Raw genomic sequence first — 15299 nt, 5'->3', positions numbered from 1 at the left:
CCGCCCCATCAACACGACTATGAGCCCATCTAATGACGACCTTCTATCATCAAGGACCCGTCCCAGAGTTCTTATTAGTGTCACTTTCTCTAGCTGACGCTAGTTTCTAATGCACTTCATAGCTAGAGGTTTATTCATCATTCCAATACTCGTATATAACGCACAATATTCCTATTATTTTCATCGACCATACGATCTAAATTCGTAATTTATACATACACATTTATGTTTAATTTCAAGGTACATCATAATACTAAGTAACTATCCATTCTCGATTCATAACTATTCATATAATTGACTTCTTTCTAACAAGTACGTACTTTTCATACTCTACTTTTACGTAACATTCTCATTTCCTTGGCCCGTTTGTAATGGGTCAATATACATACTTCTTCATACTTATTATCGTACCTACATTCGTATGATCCGTTATAACAGATCTAATACCTTCATCCAACCTCTTAGATTATATTCTATACATATATTATATAACATTTAGTTCTTGTTTTGTTATCGCAACAAAACTACTATTTCATAGTCACATATACACACTTAACTCCAAAGTTAACATCATTCTATGTTTCCTGTAGTTATTTGTATTATACGTACCCTTACGTTAACTTCAACTCACCTCATTCATTCTACATTACTGTTCCTCTCAATTCATGCATTACTTAATTTGCCTAAGCAAGCGTATCATGCAGGTTCTTCATACGAGAGTTTAACCAATACCCAAAATTTTCGCTCAAAACTTTTAAGATCTAGTTCTTAATGACATAGTTCTCTTCTTACGTCAACTATTAAAAGTCAAACATTCCATACCCTACCATACCTATTCCATCATTCATCTTGTAAGTCGCTTTCAATTTACTAATCCATATCTATCCGGTATGAGTTAAAGCATTATACTTACCTCGATTTCATTTCATACTTCAGCGGTCCGTAAACCAGAGCGATCCGCTCCTTCACGAGTACTAACCGTACCAGGCCAGCTTTCATTCATCCTTGTAATGGGCTTCCCCTCGTGCATAATATTTCACCAATTCCATTGGTTTCATCACATTCAGAATTCTACCATTAACATCTACAAAATCGGTGGTTAGCACCTTTCATTCAAACATTCATTATACTAGGTGATTACTCACCCATAATCCTTTTACATCTTCCTACATACATGCTATAACACATCCCACATTTCATTCCTTACATGCAATTCTTTTATTCTGGTTACTTATTTTGTCGACCTTTGCAGTTTGACTTTTCAAGGTCAAACCACATTTCTTACTTATCGTAGATGTATTGAGGTACACATTCGTACTTCTTTCCCTTCATGCCTACTTGTAGAGACATTCATTACATCATTTCGGTATTCTTAACAAAACTTACCCTTCTCATTCATACTTAAATTATTGTCCTGGTCGTAGCCCGTCGTTCATTATGACTCCTAAGAGTCGATTACTAACACATCTAACACATAACTTGTTCAAAACTTCTTTGTTTCGTCTAAAATTTAGGTTTGCATGCCAATTACGATTATTCTTTTGTTCATTTGCTTTAGATTTACTTATATGACTCGTTTGACGCAACCATGGTCAAACTATCGACGCATCCTGAGGTGGGTTAATTTCATCCTTTTTATTTTTTAAATATGTCCCACGAATCCAAACGTAACATCCATACCATTCATTCCTTCTATGTTTGAATCCGTCTAGCGGTTTCAAACATATCATTCATACCTTTCATTCCTTACATGTGTTGAATCCGTCTCGCGGATTCTAACATATCATTCATACTTTCATTCATGAAAGTCTTACATTTCTCTTCACCCTCATGTCCACCTACTACCTAATTCTAACGGATATACCTGTAACAATTATCACGGTCTCACGAACGTCATATGTTTCTTGTGTACTGGCCAGGTACACAATCCACATACTAGTTTCGTGTCTTTGTGTAATCGCCACCTTATGTCCGAAGAATTAAGTTTCGGCACGTGTAACATTTTTAAAACTTCTTTACCATGTCATTATAAATTCATTTAAAATTTTCTTTCACTTGCTAGATTATACCATTACATGCGCCTACATGTTAAATTTACGTACCTGTGTCAATTTGTCTTATTACATGCCTTGATGCTGGTCCTAGACCGCATTCACGGATCATCCTTTCCAAGCAATTATGCTTACCTTACACATAACATACTGTTAGTTTTCTTCAAATACATACTTAAGCACATACTTACCTTTACTTCTACCCTTAGATCTTGATCGAGTCTCGGATTGTACGGGTTCCTTGTCACAAGAGCACACAAGTTTGAGTTCAAGTATTTATCTCCTCATACTTGATTTCACTCAAACCATGGCTCTGATACCAACTTGTATGACCCTATTCACGGATTGACCCAAAACGACGCAGCAGAAAATGAACCGTAAAATTTCTTTCTTTTAACTACTCTAACATACTTAAATACCGTTTAGGTCAACCCTTCTAACATAAATACATCATTCATCATTTATTTAATGTAACTATGTTAACAAATGACTACAAACAACGTGACCACTTTCCCGTACAATCCATGATCTTCAACTTGATCCTCGTTCACATGCCCATCATGAATATCTGATTAACCTGCGGTCACCATATATAACCAACATGTTAGTACATGGTAACATCATATATAATTCAATACATATACTTAAAAGGCTATATCACATTCTAACTACGTAAGGTATTCCATTGAAACATCCTCTCAGTTTTATTTACTCGAGTCCGACATCAATTCCTCGAGAGTCCGGCGTTCCCACACCTGCACTCCATTTATTTCATTCTCAATAGTAACATGGTTAGGAGTACGTAATCTCAAACATATTGAAAACCCACATCTTCACATATACGTATACCAGTTGTGACAACTCGTAATTCGAGCCCACTTCTGTGTAACATTATGTGCTGATGTGAACTGTTACGAATGATATGACGTTATGATTTTGTGTTTTGTGTTATATGAGTGCACGTATGTATGTTATAAACAACCCAACCGCACAACACACCCACTCGAATCACATAAGGCCTTTGGGCCGTAGAACTTGTAACCGGAACTTAGAGGCAACCCATGAGAGGGTTCGGCCCACCCCTTATACCGTGTAAACACCTTAGGAACTTGGCTCTTGTCTCATTTGTTACAATTCACATCACACACACATAACCCTAGCTCTCCTCTCTTTCGTCTCTTTCTCTCTCGAAGCCGGCTCGCTGTGTTGGAATTGTTCTTACATCATCTAGCATCGGTTAGTGGTTTATGATCTTGTTTGATGATATTATAACCTCTGTTTGTTACATGAATAACTAGTAAAATTGTATGATTGTTGGCTCACATGAATAGATTGAATGAGCATAAAATCGGCTTGTTGTGAATGATTAGAAAATGGTAGATGTTAAATCGGGTTTGCACGATGTTAACCAAGAACCGAATGCTTAGAATAATCGGCTATGAATGTGTTTTAATCAGTCTATGTATTTGATAGTCTTGATTCCGCTTATGTATTTGAATGTGTATGAATGTTGTAGTTGATAGTTTATGTAATTGTCAGCACATGATCCGATCATATGTTCTGAATAATGATGATAAATTGTTCCTATTGATGATGTTAAGATATGCATGAATTTGGAATAATTGCCATTTGATTCGATTTGTGAAACTGCCTTAGATGTTTGCTAAAATTTCGGAAACTGATAAGAGCTGTGAATTATGGAAAGTAGGAAATTGGTTACATTCTGATCTGGACACGGGTTGCGAGTCGAGACCAGCCCTTGCGACTCGAAACCTCAACACTAGCACAAGCAGCACAAGTCGCAACCGAGGTTGCGAGTCCGGTTGCGACTCGTAACCAGACCATGACAAGCCGAGACCGGGGTTGCGAGTCCCGTTGCGACTCGTAACCGGATCTTGCCTAGCCGAAACCCCTCGTTGCGACTCGAGATCGCTGGTTGCGACTCGGGACCTTTCTTTGTTGCGAATCGAGACCCTGTAACCGTACATGCTGTTGTTGGGCCTGCACAATACGAGCCCAACAGATTGGACTGAACACTTGGACACTGTCTGTTTACGTGATGCCTGTTTACGTGATTGTATATGCTGATACCTATACGTGGAATATGATGTCGAATACTTGTACAACTTGTATACGAATCTGACTAGCATAATAACTTTGGTAGGACGGGGTTGATCACTTTGTAACTTAATTGAACTGTGTGAATCATACCGAGCAATCCCAGGTGAGTTCAATGCATTTTCTCAAGCATGCGTCCCGGTGGTTTGGGACAACTGGTAAACATTTGGAAGGGAAACATTGGGTAAACAACTTAATCGGTTTTGGTTATTGCCTAGAGGGCAATGGGGGTAATTAGTTGATAGCGTTATTAGGTACTAATTATCTGGGTTTCACTATGGTTGTTTAGAGGCACACTCCTCGGTTACGTAAGGGCGGTTCCCCTAGGGTAACTAACCGAACAACATAGTGGGTTGCTAAGAGGCACACTCCTCGGTTACGTAAGGGCATAGTCCCTAGGGTAATCTAACTTGAGCAACATCGTGACATATCATTGAATCGTATTAACATATATCTGGTAACATAACGCGTAATAACACCTTGAACTCACCAACGTAGTCTGACACACTTGTTTGCATGCTTGTAGGTCATTAACATTTGGAACATGGACTTGCTATCTGGGAGTGCTGGAGTGGTCATGGATCGAGGCTCTTGGATTTATTTACATTGGATACTTTGGTTTTAAGTATTATGAAACAATTGCTAAACGATTTATTAAATGCTTCCGCTACACAATACTTTGGGATTTGATATTATATTTTATTTAAGTATTTACTATTGGTTCAATGTGATTGGTGGCTCGAACTCTGATGTGTAACACGCCTCGCGGGATTTCCGCAAGTGGGATTTTGGGGGTGTTACAGTTGGTATCAGAGCCACTGGTTATAGTGAACTAGGTTTTAAAACGTTTTGTAAAACCAGACTATAACCGAACAACTTCGACAATCGATCATGACACTCAGCACCAGATTGCAAGGTTCGTTTCTCTCTCACTTTATACATTTCTTGCTTAGCAGTCACACACTCACAACGAATATGAACTGAAACATTTAACACCGTAGTGACCTGATAGTGTGACACTACTCTTCGACTCATACGAACTATAGACCTGTGATACCATCTGTTGTGTTGTTTGAACGGGGGAAACTTCGAGCGTAAGCTAAGAGGCTCTGAGATGAACATGCAAATCGCCTTATTATTATGGGTGCACACTTAATAATAACGCGGGGTGCATGCAAGTCCCAGTGAGGCTTATCGAGCGTGAGAAGGGTTCTGCCTTACTATGTGTAAACTTGGTAGTATATAGATATCTGTATGACACCTGACTTCCATCTCGTTTCGATTTCTAAACCGGTTTATTCCCAACTATAGAAACATGAGTGGACGAGGACACGGACGTGGCAACATCAACATGACTCAGGCTGAGTTGAATGACCTAATCAATACCCGCGTGGCTGAGGCTTTAGCAGCCTATCAAGCTGGTACGGAATGTACCAAGTACTCTTTACTCTTATACCACGTACACGTCTTTTCATTCCTATAATGTGTTTCCTCCCGTTAATTAGGTCAACAAGCGCAACCTCAACCTAACCAGCCTGCGTGTACATTCAAAATGTTTATGGACTGCAAGCCACAGACCTTCACCGGGACTGAAGGGGCTGTGGGACTTCTAAGATGGTTCGAGAAAGCAGAGTCTGTGTTCGCTATCTGTAACTGTCCCGCTGGGGACAGGGTGAAATATGCTGCGGGTACCTTGGCTGATGGTGCCCTAACATGGTGGAACGCCCAAGTACAGTTGTTGGGCATCGAGGCAGCGAATGCCACAACTTGGGAAGACTTTAAAGAACTGATCAGGGAGGAGTACTGTCCTCGGGACGAGGTCCAGAAGTTGGAAAACGAATACTACGACTTGAAGATGGTTGGATCTGAAGTCGAAGCGTATGTGAAGCGATCGTACGAACTGGCCGACATGTGCCCGAACTTGTCTCGGCCTATGTCCCGGAGGATTGAGTTATTCATCAAAGGGTTGCCTCCGCGTGTGAAGAGTTTGGTCACTGCAGCCCATCTCAATGATTTGACACAGATCGTTCGTCTGACTCATAAGATTGTGGACCAGGAGGTGGAAAGCGATTCGTTACCTCCGCGCATTTCAGCCACTGCTGCTGCGACACCCACTGCTACTACATCTGCCAATGATAACAAACGAAAGTGGAGCGACTACGACAAAGCATCCAGTGCTGGTCAGACTCAGAAAAGGCCAGACAACAGCAACCGCAACGTCAGCCAGTCGTCTTCTGTCAATCAAGGCCAGGGAAGTGGCCACAGCCAGGGTTCATATGCAGGGAGGAAGCCACGGTGTAACAAATGTGGCTATCATCATTGGGGGCCGTGTGGTCGGACGTGTAACAAGTGTGGTAAGCCAGGCCATGAGGCCAGGGATTGTAGGACCTCACAACCCAAACACCAGCAGCAACAGAACCAGCAAAACCAGAGACAACAGGGGCAACCACCCCAGCAGAACCAGGGTTTCAGAAAGGGGTGCTATCAGTGCGGTGACGAGGGTCACTTTAAGCGGGATTGCCCTCAGTTAAACCAGAACGCTAACGACAGCAACCGCCCGAATAACAACAATGCTGGGAACAACAACAACAACAACAACGGCAACAACGGGGGTAATGGTGCTCGGGGCAGAGTGTTTCAGCTTGGAGCAGGGGATGCCAGGAATGACGGCAACGTTGTAACTGGTACGTTTCCTGTTAACAATCGTATTGCTTCTGTATTATTTGATTCGGGTGCCGATTGGAGTTATGTGTCCCTAGAGTTTAGTCAGCGATTAGGGATAACCCCAACACCTCTAGAAGTTAAACAAGTAGTAGAATTAGCTGATGGTAAAACGATAGAAGCCTCGAACGTTCTTTTCGGGTGCAAACTAGATCTCGTGGGTCAGGTGTTTGATATTGACCTCCTTCCCGTTACGCTCGGTAGTTTTGACGTAGTGGTAGGCATGGATTGGTTGTCTAAGCACCAAGCAGAAATTCTATGTAAGGAGAAGATCGTGCGTATTCCTCTCCCTGATGGAGAGTCACTGTTAGTTCAAGGGCATCGTAGTGGGACGATGGTTGGGATTATCACGGCCATGCGTGCACAACAGTATCTACAAAAGGGGTATCCTGCACTGTTAGCGCTAGTTACCAACGCTCAGTCTGAAGAAGGTAAGATCGAGGATCTACCAGTGGTGCGAGAATTCGCGGATGTATTCCCAGAGGAGCTACCAGGGTTACCTCCTCACCGTCAAGTAGAATTTCAGATTGATCTTGCACCAGGAGCGGCTCCAATTGCTCGAGCTCCTTACCGGTTAGCACCAGGAGAGTTACAGGAACTGTCTAATCAACTGCAGGAGTTGTTGGACAGGGGCTTTATTCGGCCCAGCTCTTCGCCTTGGGGAGCCCCAGTTTTGTTCGTAAAGAAGAAGGACGGGTCATTCCGTATGTGTATCGACTATCGAGAGCTCAACAAGGTGACCATTAAGAACCGTTATCCGTTACCACGTATTGACGACTTGTTCGACCAGTTGCAAGGGTCGAGTTTCTATTCAAAGATCGACTTAAGGTCGGGTTATCACCAGGTAAGGGTTAGGGAAGAGGATGTTCCCAAGACAGCCTTTCGAACGCGCTACGGACACTATGAGTTTTTGGTCATGCCGTTTGGATTGACCAATGCACCAGCAGTTTTTATGGATCTCATGAACCGCGTATGCAAACCATATCTCGACGAGTTTGTTATAGTATTTATTGACGACATCTTAGTCTATCCCAAGAACAAGGAAGATCACGAGCGCCACCTACGCCTCATTTTGGAACTTTTGAGAAGGGAACAATTGTATGCGAAACCTTCTAAGTGTGACTTTTGGATTCGAGAAGTACACTTCCTTGGGCATGTTGTTAACGAGAAAGGGATACATGTGGATCCTGCGAAGGTGGATGCGGTAAAGAATTGGGCGGCACCAAAGACTCCGTCTGAGGTGCGACAATTTCTTGGTCTCGCAGGGTATTATCGAAGGTTCATTAAAGACTTCTCGAAAATCGCGCAACCTCTCACTTCACTAACACAGAAGAACACGGCGTACTCTTGGGGAACGAAGCAGGAAGAGGCCTTCCAATTGTTAAAACAGAAACTTTGCAGTGCACCGATCTTGTCTTTACCAGAGGGCACCGAAGATTTTGTGGTATATTGTGACGCGTCCATTCAGGGTCTCGGTTGCGTGTTGATGCAACGCGAGAAGGTAATAGCTTATGCTTCTCGTCAGCTGAAGGTGCACGAGAAGAACTACACGACACACGACTTGGAGTTAGGAGCGGTGGTGTTTGCGTTGAAGATTTGGAGGCACTATCTGTACGGTACCAAATGCACCATCTACACCGACCATAGAAGTCTCCAGCACATCTTCGACCAAAAAGAGTTGAATATGCGACAACGACGATGGGTGGAATTATTGAACGATTATGAATGTGCCATCAAGTATCATCCGGGCAAGGCGAACGTTGTAGCCGACGCCCTCAGCAGAAAGGATAATGCACCTAGGCGTGTGCGAGCATTGCAACTCACGATTCAGTCCAACCTCCCTTCCCAGATACGAGACGCTCAATTGGAAGCGTTGAAACCAGAGAACATTCGAGCTGAAGCTTTACGTGGCTCGAGGCAACGACTAGAACAGAAGGGAGATGGCGCTTACTATGTAACTGGACGCATTTGGGTCCCATTCTTTGGCAACTTACGGGAACTTGTAATGGAAGAGGCACATAAATCACGTTACTCTGTACATCCTGGATCAGATAAGATGTACCACGACTTAAAAACTACGTACTGGTGGCCCAGCATGAAAGCTCATATAGCAACCTACGTCAGCAAATGTTTGACTTGTGCTAAAGTCAAAGCAGAACATCAAAAGCCCTCAGGTCTACTGCAGCAACCAGAGATACCCGCATGGAAGTGGGAGCAGATCGCTATGGATTTCGTGACAGGACTACCAAGAACTCAGGCTGGGAACGACGCTATTTGGGTGATTGTTGATCGCCTCACGAAATCAGCACACTTCCTAGCGATCAAGGAAACAGACAAGTTTTCTCAATTGGCAGCAATCTACCTTAAGGAAGTGGTTTCTAGGCATGGAGTGCCAACTTCTATCATTTCAGACCGTGATCCGCGTTTGACTTCAGAGTTATGGCAGTCTATGCATAAATCGTTCGGTTCCCAACTCGACATGAGTACCGCTTATCACCCGCAGACGGATGGTCAAAGTGAGCGCACCATCCAAACACTCGAAGATATGCTTCGGGCATGCGTACTCGACTTTGGAAAAGGGTGGGAGAAGCACCTACCGTTGATAGAATTCTCCTACAACAACAGCTACCATTCAAGTATTAAGGCAGCTCCGTTCGAAGCACTGTACGGACGGAAATGTCGCTCACCTCTCTGTTGGCATGAGGTGGGTGACAGCCAGATCACAGGACCTGAGTTTGTCCTTGAAGCATCGGAAAGCATTGTGCAGATCAGAAACCGTATGGCCGCAGCTCGTGACCGACAGAAAAGCTACGCTGACAAGCGTAGTAAACCGCTGGAATTTGAAGTTAATGATCGCGTTATGTTAAAGGTTTCACCCTGGAAGGGTGTGGTGCGTTTTGGGAAACGCGGCAAACTAAACCCTCGTTATGTAGGACCCTTCAAAATTTTGGAACGGATCGGAAAGGTGGCCTACAGATTGGAATTACCGGCTGAGTTGGGTAATGTCCATGATGTATTTCATGTATCGCAGCTAAAGAAGTGTTTGGTTGATGAAACACTAGTAGTACCATTTCAAGAGCTGAAGATAGACGACAAATTGCAGTTTGTCGAAGAACCAATTGAAATTATGGATCGGGAAGTTAAAGTTCGTAAACACAGCCGTATACCGATTGTGAGAGTTCGTTGGAACTTAAGACGTGGTCCAGAGTTCACGTGGGAACGCGAGGACCAGATGAAACTTAAGTATCCACATTTGTTCCCTGAAGACCAGTCAAAACCTAGCGAACCTAGTGTTGATGCGACTAGCGAATTTCGGGACGAAATTCCCATTCAAGTTGGGGAGGATGTGACACCCCAGGAAAACCAGCAAACGATGTAACCTACCTAGCTTTAACTTATATAGCTTACGTTAGTGAGTGCGTACCAAATTTCGGGACGAAATTTCCTTTTAGTTGGGGATACTGTGACAACTCGTAATTCGAGCCCACTTCTGTGTAACATTATGTGCTGATGTGAACTGTTACGAATGATATGACGTTATGATTTTGTGTTTTGTGTTATATGAGTGCACGTATGTATGTTATAAACAACCCAACCGCACAACACACCCACTCGAATCACATAAGGCCTTTGGGCCGTAGAACTTGTAACCGGAACTTAGAGGCAACCCATGAGAGGGTTCGGCCCACCCCTTATACCGTGTAAACACCTTAGGAACTTGGCTCTTGTCTCATTTGTTACAATTCACATCACACACACATAACCCTAGCTCTCCTCTCTTTCGTCTCTTTCTCTCTCGAAGCCGGCTCGCTGTGTTGGAATTGTTCTTACATCATCTAGCATCGGTTAGTGGTTTATGATCTTGTTTGATGATATTATAACCTCTGTTTATTACATGAATAACTAGTAAAATTGTATGATTGTTGGCTCACATGAATAGATTGAATGAGCATAAAATCGGCTTGTTGTGAATGATTAGAAAATGGTAGATGTTAAATCGGGTTTGCACGATGTTAACCAAGAACCGAATGCTTAGAATAATCGGCTATGAATGTGTTTTAATCAGTCTATGTATTTGATAGTCTTGAATCCGCTTATGTATTTGAATGTGTATGAATGTTGTAGTTGATAGTTTATGTAATTGTCAGCACATGATCCGATCATATGTTCTGAATAATGATGATAAATTGTTCCTGTTGATGATGTTAAGATATGCATGAATTTGGAATAATTGCCATTTGATTCGATTTGTGAAACTGCCTTAGATGTTTGCTAAAATTTCGGAAACTGATAAGAGCTGTGAATTATGGAAAGTAGGAAATTGGTTACATTCTGATCTGGACACGGGTTGCGAGTCGAGACCAGCCCTTGCGACTCGAAACCTCAACACTAGCACAAGCAGCACAAGTCGCAACCGAGGTTGCGAGTCCGGTTGCGACTCGTAACCAGACCATGACAAGCCGAGACCGGGGTTGCGAGTCCCGTTGCGACTCGTAACCGGATCTTGCCTAGCCGAAACCCCTCGTTGCGACTCGAGATCGCTGGTTGCGACTCGGGACCTTTCTTTGTTGCGACTCGAGACCCTGTAACCGTACATGCTGTTGTTGGGCCTGCACAATACGAGCCCAACAGATTGGACTGAACACTTGGACACTGTCTGTTTACGTGATGCCTGTTTACGTGATTGTATATGCTGATACCTATACGTGGAATATGATGTCGAATACTTGTACAACTTGTATACGAATCTGACTAGCATAATAACTTTGGTAGGACGGGGTTGATCACTTTGTAACTTAATTGAACTGTGTGAATCATACCGAGCAATCCCAGGTGAGTTCAATGCATTTTCTCAAGCATGCGTCCCGGTGGTTTGGGACAACTGGTAAACATTTGGAAGGGAAACATTGGGTAAACAACTTAATCGGTTTTGGTTATTGCCTAGAGGGCAATGGGGGTAATTAGTTGATAGCGTTATTAGGTACTAATTATCTGGGTTTCACTATGGTTGTTTAGAGGCACACTCCTCGGTTACGTAAGGGCGGTTCCCCTAGGGTAACTAACCGAACAACATAGTGGGTTGCTAAGAGGCACACTCCTCGGTTACGTAAGGGCGTAGTCCCTAGGGTAATCTAACTTGAGCAACATCGTGACATATCATTGAATCGTATTAACATATATCTGGTAACACAACGCGTAATAACACCTTGAACTCACCAGCGTCGTCTGACACACTTGTTTGCATGCTTGTAGGTCATTAACATTTGGAACATGGACTTGCTATCTGGGAGTGCTGGAGTGGTCATGGATCGAGGCTCTTGGATTTATTTACATTGGATACTTTGGTTTTAAGTATTATGAAACAATTGCTAAACGATTTATTAAATGCTTCCGCTACACAATACTTTGGGATTTGATATTATATTTTATTTAAGTATTTACTATTGGTTCAATGTGATTGGTGGCTCGAACTCTGATGTGTAACACGCCTCGCGGGATTTCCGCAAGTGGGATTTTGGGGGTGTTACACCAGTGATCTACAATCATTAGATTACAACACGTGTATACACTTTCATATATCTAGGTACATTCATACATATCCCATTCATATGTACGTACATATAAGTTCACACTACTTACACACGCTACAGATCCATATCTACATACATACATACATACAAGTCACATTCACTTATTTGTAAGTTGAGTCTTATCAACAATCATATCAACACAAATAAATGCAATTACAAACAAACATAACCGACTAACTTCCAACAAACATTATGAACATTCCATTAACACGATGAACATTCAGCAACATAATGAACATACCATTAACGCGATGAACATTCAGCAACATAATGAATATTCCATTAACACGATGAACATTCAGCAACATAATGAACATTCCATTAACACGATGAACATTCAGCAACATAATGAACATTCCATTAACACGATGAACATTCAACAACATAATGAACATTCCATTAACACGATGAACATTCAGCAACATAATGAACATTCCATTAACACGATGGACATTCAGCAACATAATGAACATTCCATTAACACGTGAACATTCAGCAACATAATGAACATTCCATTAACACGATGAACATTCAGCAACATAATGAACAATCCATTAACACGATGAACATTCAGCAACACAATGAACATTCCATTAACACGATGAACATTCAGCAACATAATGAACATTCCATTAACACGATGAATATTCAGCAACATAATGAACATTCAGCAACATAATGAACATTCCATTAACACGATGAACATTTCAGCAACATAATGAACATTCCATTAACACGATGAACATTCAGCAACATGATGAACATTCCATTAACACGATGAGACTATCATCTTAATTTACATTAAGGATAGACGAAGTTCATATGAACTTACCTTGGTACTTACCTTTACCCGTAAATTCTTACATGGTTACCTATATACAACATACCAAACTTCATTTATAAATAAGAAGTGATTCTGGAAATCACCTACCTTAAGTGTCCGTATTCGCATCCGTTTCCTCGCCTCCTTTTGACCCGTTAGCCTTCCATGCTTCCATCCATCTTGACATGATCCCTATACTTTCATGTCATCGCATTCACATTCTTGTTAGCATATATGATTGTACATATTAACGATCATATCAACTTCATGTTTCACATTTGACTTTCATTAGTCAATTCCAACAAGCATAAGGCATATTTCCACAAGTCAATCTTTTCAAACTCATATAATTCATCACGTCATCACATATAACACATATGGATCTAACACGCATCATATGACTTTCTATAATATTACAATTGTTACAAAAGATCTAACATTGCTACTTATGCACAGTTGACTTTCAGAAAGTCAACGATTTATCATATGAACTTTCGACTTAACCTCATACATCTCTGTCATTATAGTACACTATACTAATGACACTATATACATTTCATACTCACGATGCAATAAGCATACAACCACATGATCATCTAGTTATATGCACACACCAAACATATTCAATTCCATTCATTCTAGTAACATAATTCTACAACTAACACCATGACCTATGCTTAACAACCCAACATCAGTCTAACTTCATCATGTTCTAATGATCTCATATGCTTCACATTTAGAGTACTTTTACTTACCAATTTTGATTAAGCAATTATTCAAACATGTAGTAAACATCATACCACTCCAACATAGAGTACAATATTCTATTGCATACTTTAACCAAATAACATGGCCAACCAAATCCTACATGAATTCCATCTAAAAATAGATTTCTCATGTTTATTTATCATCAAATACATCATATCCCCATATTATACGATTTCATCCATTACTTGCATACCATTTCATCTATTAATCTCACCTAGGCATTTCATCAAACACTTGGTGTGCATGCCACAATTTATGCATAATGTACAAGTGTTTCATGCTTTACTTCCTACTCCATGCTTTCATTCATCAATTAACACAAAAACATCAACAAATTCATATCACATTCAATCTACCTAACAAGAACGCATTACATACAACATAGCACAACAAGATTTGAACAAGGATTGGACATGGTGACACACCCATGTCGCCATCTTCACCACTAGAAGTGGGTTTCACCTCCAAACATCAAATTACCCCAAACGACGCATAATCCATGTCCTATATGATGATTCTAACACATAATCATACTCAATTTCATACAATTTCACGATTTCTAACATAACCCACTTCGTGCATAATCACCAATCTAAATTTTAAGACATACCTTATGATCCCCTTGTAAAGGTGATCATTAATCCATGTTTAGTTGTGAATTTAAGCCTTGATTCACCCTTCAATTTGATGGTTATAGTTGAGTTAGGGTTTTGGCTCTTTGGAGCTCCTGAACGTTCAAGAACTCAGACGAAGTGTGTGTTTGTGTGTGGTGATATTTCATTTTAATAACCCAACTTCCATCTTGTTCCATTTAGCCCCTCGTGTTTGTCACTTAACATAATTTGCACTACTTTCGTCATTTAATACTTTTAACCACATACTTAACTAGGTTAAATAGCCTAGTTATTTATTTCATGCTAAGTCATATAGGAACATACGACAAATATAAACATTCAGGTTTTAGGGTGTTACATGTAGTCAAGGCAGCTAGACCACAAACTATAGAAGAAGCTGTAGAACTAGCAAATACCTTGACTGATGAACTAGTACGTACACAAGAAGAAAACCAGAGAAAGAACCTAGCTCAAAGGCTTACCCAGGAATTTCGCTATGGTAATTCCAACCGTGGGAAAAATATAGGTTCTACTTCTGCACCTTATTGTAAGGCCTGCAAGAGGAAGCATTCAGGAAGATGTTCCACCTACTGCAATTTCTGCTAGATACCGG

The 15299-nt window shown here is 41.3% G+C and overlaps 1 long non-coding RNA gene across 2 annotated transcripts; it reads right to left on the bottom strand.

The window, feature by feature from the left end:
• Positions 1–2551: 2551 nt before the first annotated feature.
• On the bottom strand, positions 2552–14805 carry LOC110913273. 2 transcript variants are annotated; one of them, XR_004864931.1, is made up of 3 exons: positions 14683–14805; positions 13413–13501; positions 2552–2628 (listed from the first exon to the last, which is right to left on the bottom strand). It is a non-coding gene; the product is annotated as an uncharacterized LOC110913273 (long non-coding RNA). The 2 variants fall into 2 exon arrangements; XR_002578390.1 differs by having other exon boundaries at positions 13413–13496.
• Between the last annotated feature and the right edge of the window lie 494 nt (positions 14806–15299).

Source organism: Helianthus annuus, chromosome 8 (genome assembly GCF_002127325.2).
Source record: "Helianthus annuus cultivar XRQ/B chromosome 8, HanXRQr2.0-SUNRISE, whole genome shotgun sequence".
Taxonomy (NCBI): domain Eukaryota; kingdom Viridiplantae; phylum Streptophyta; class Magnoliopsida; order Asterales; family Asteraceae; genus Helianthus; species Helianthus annuus.
The sequence above is the reverse complement of the archived record's forward strand: the minus strand, read 5'-3'. Positions and strand labels throughout refer to the sequence as shown.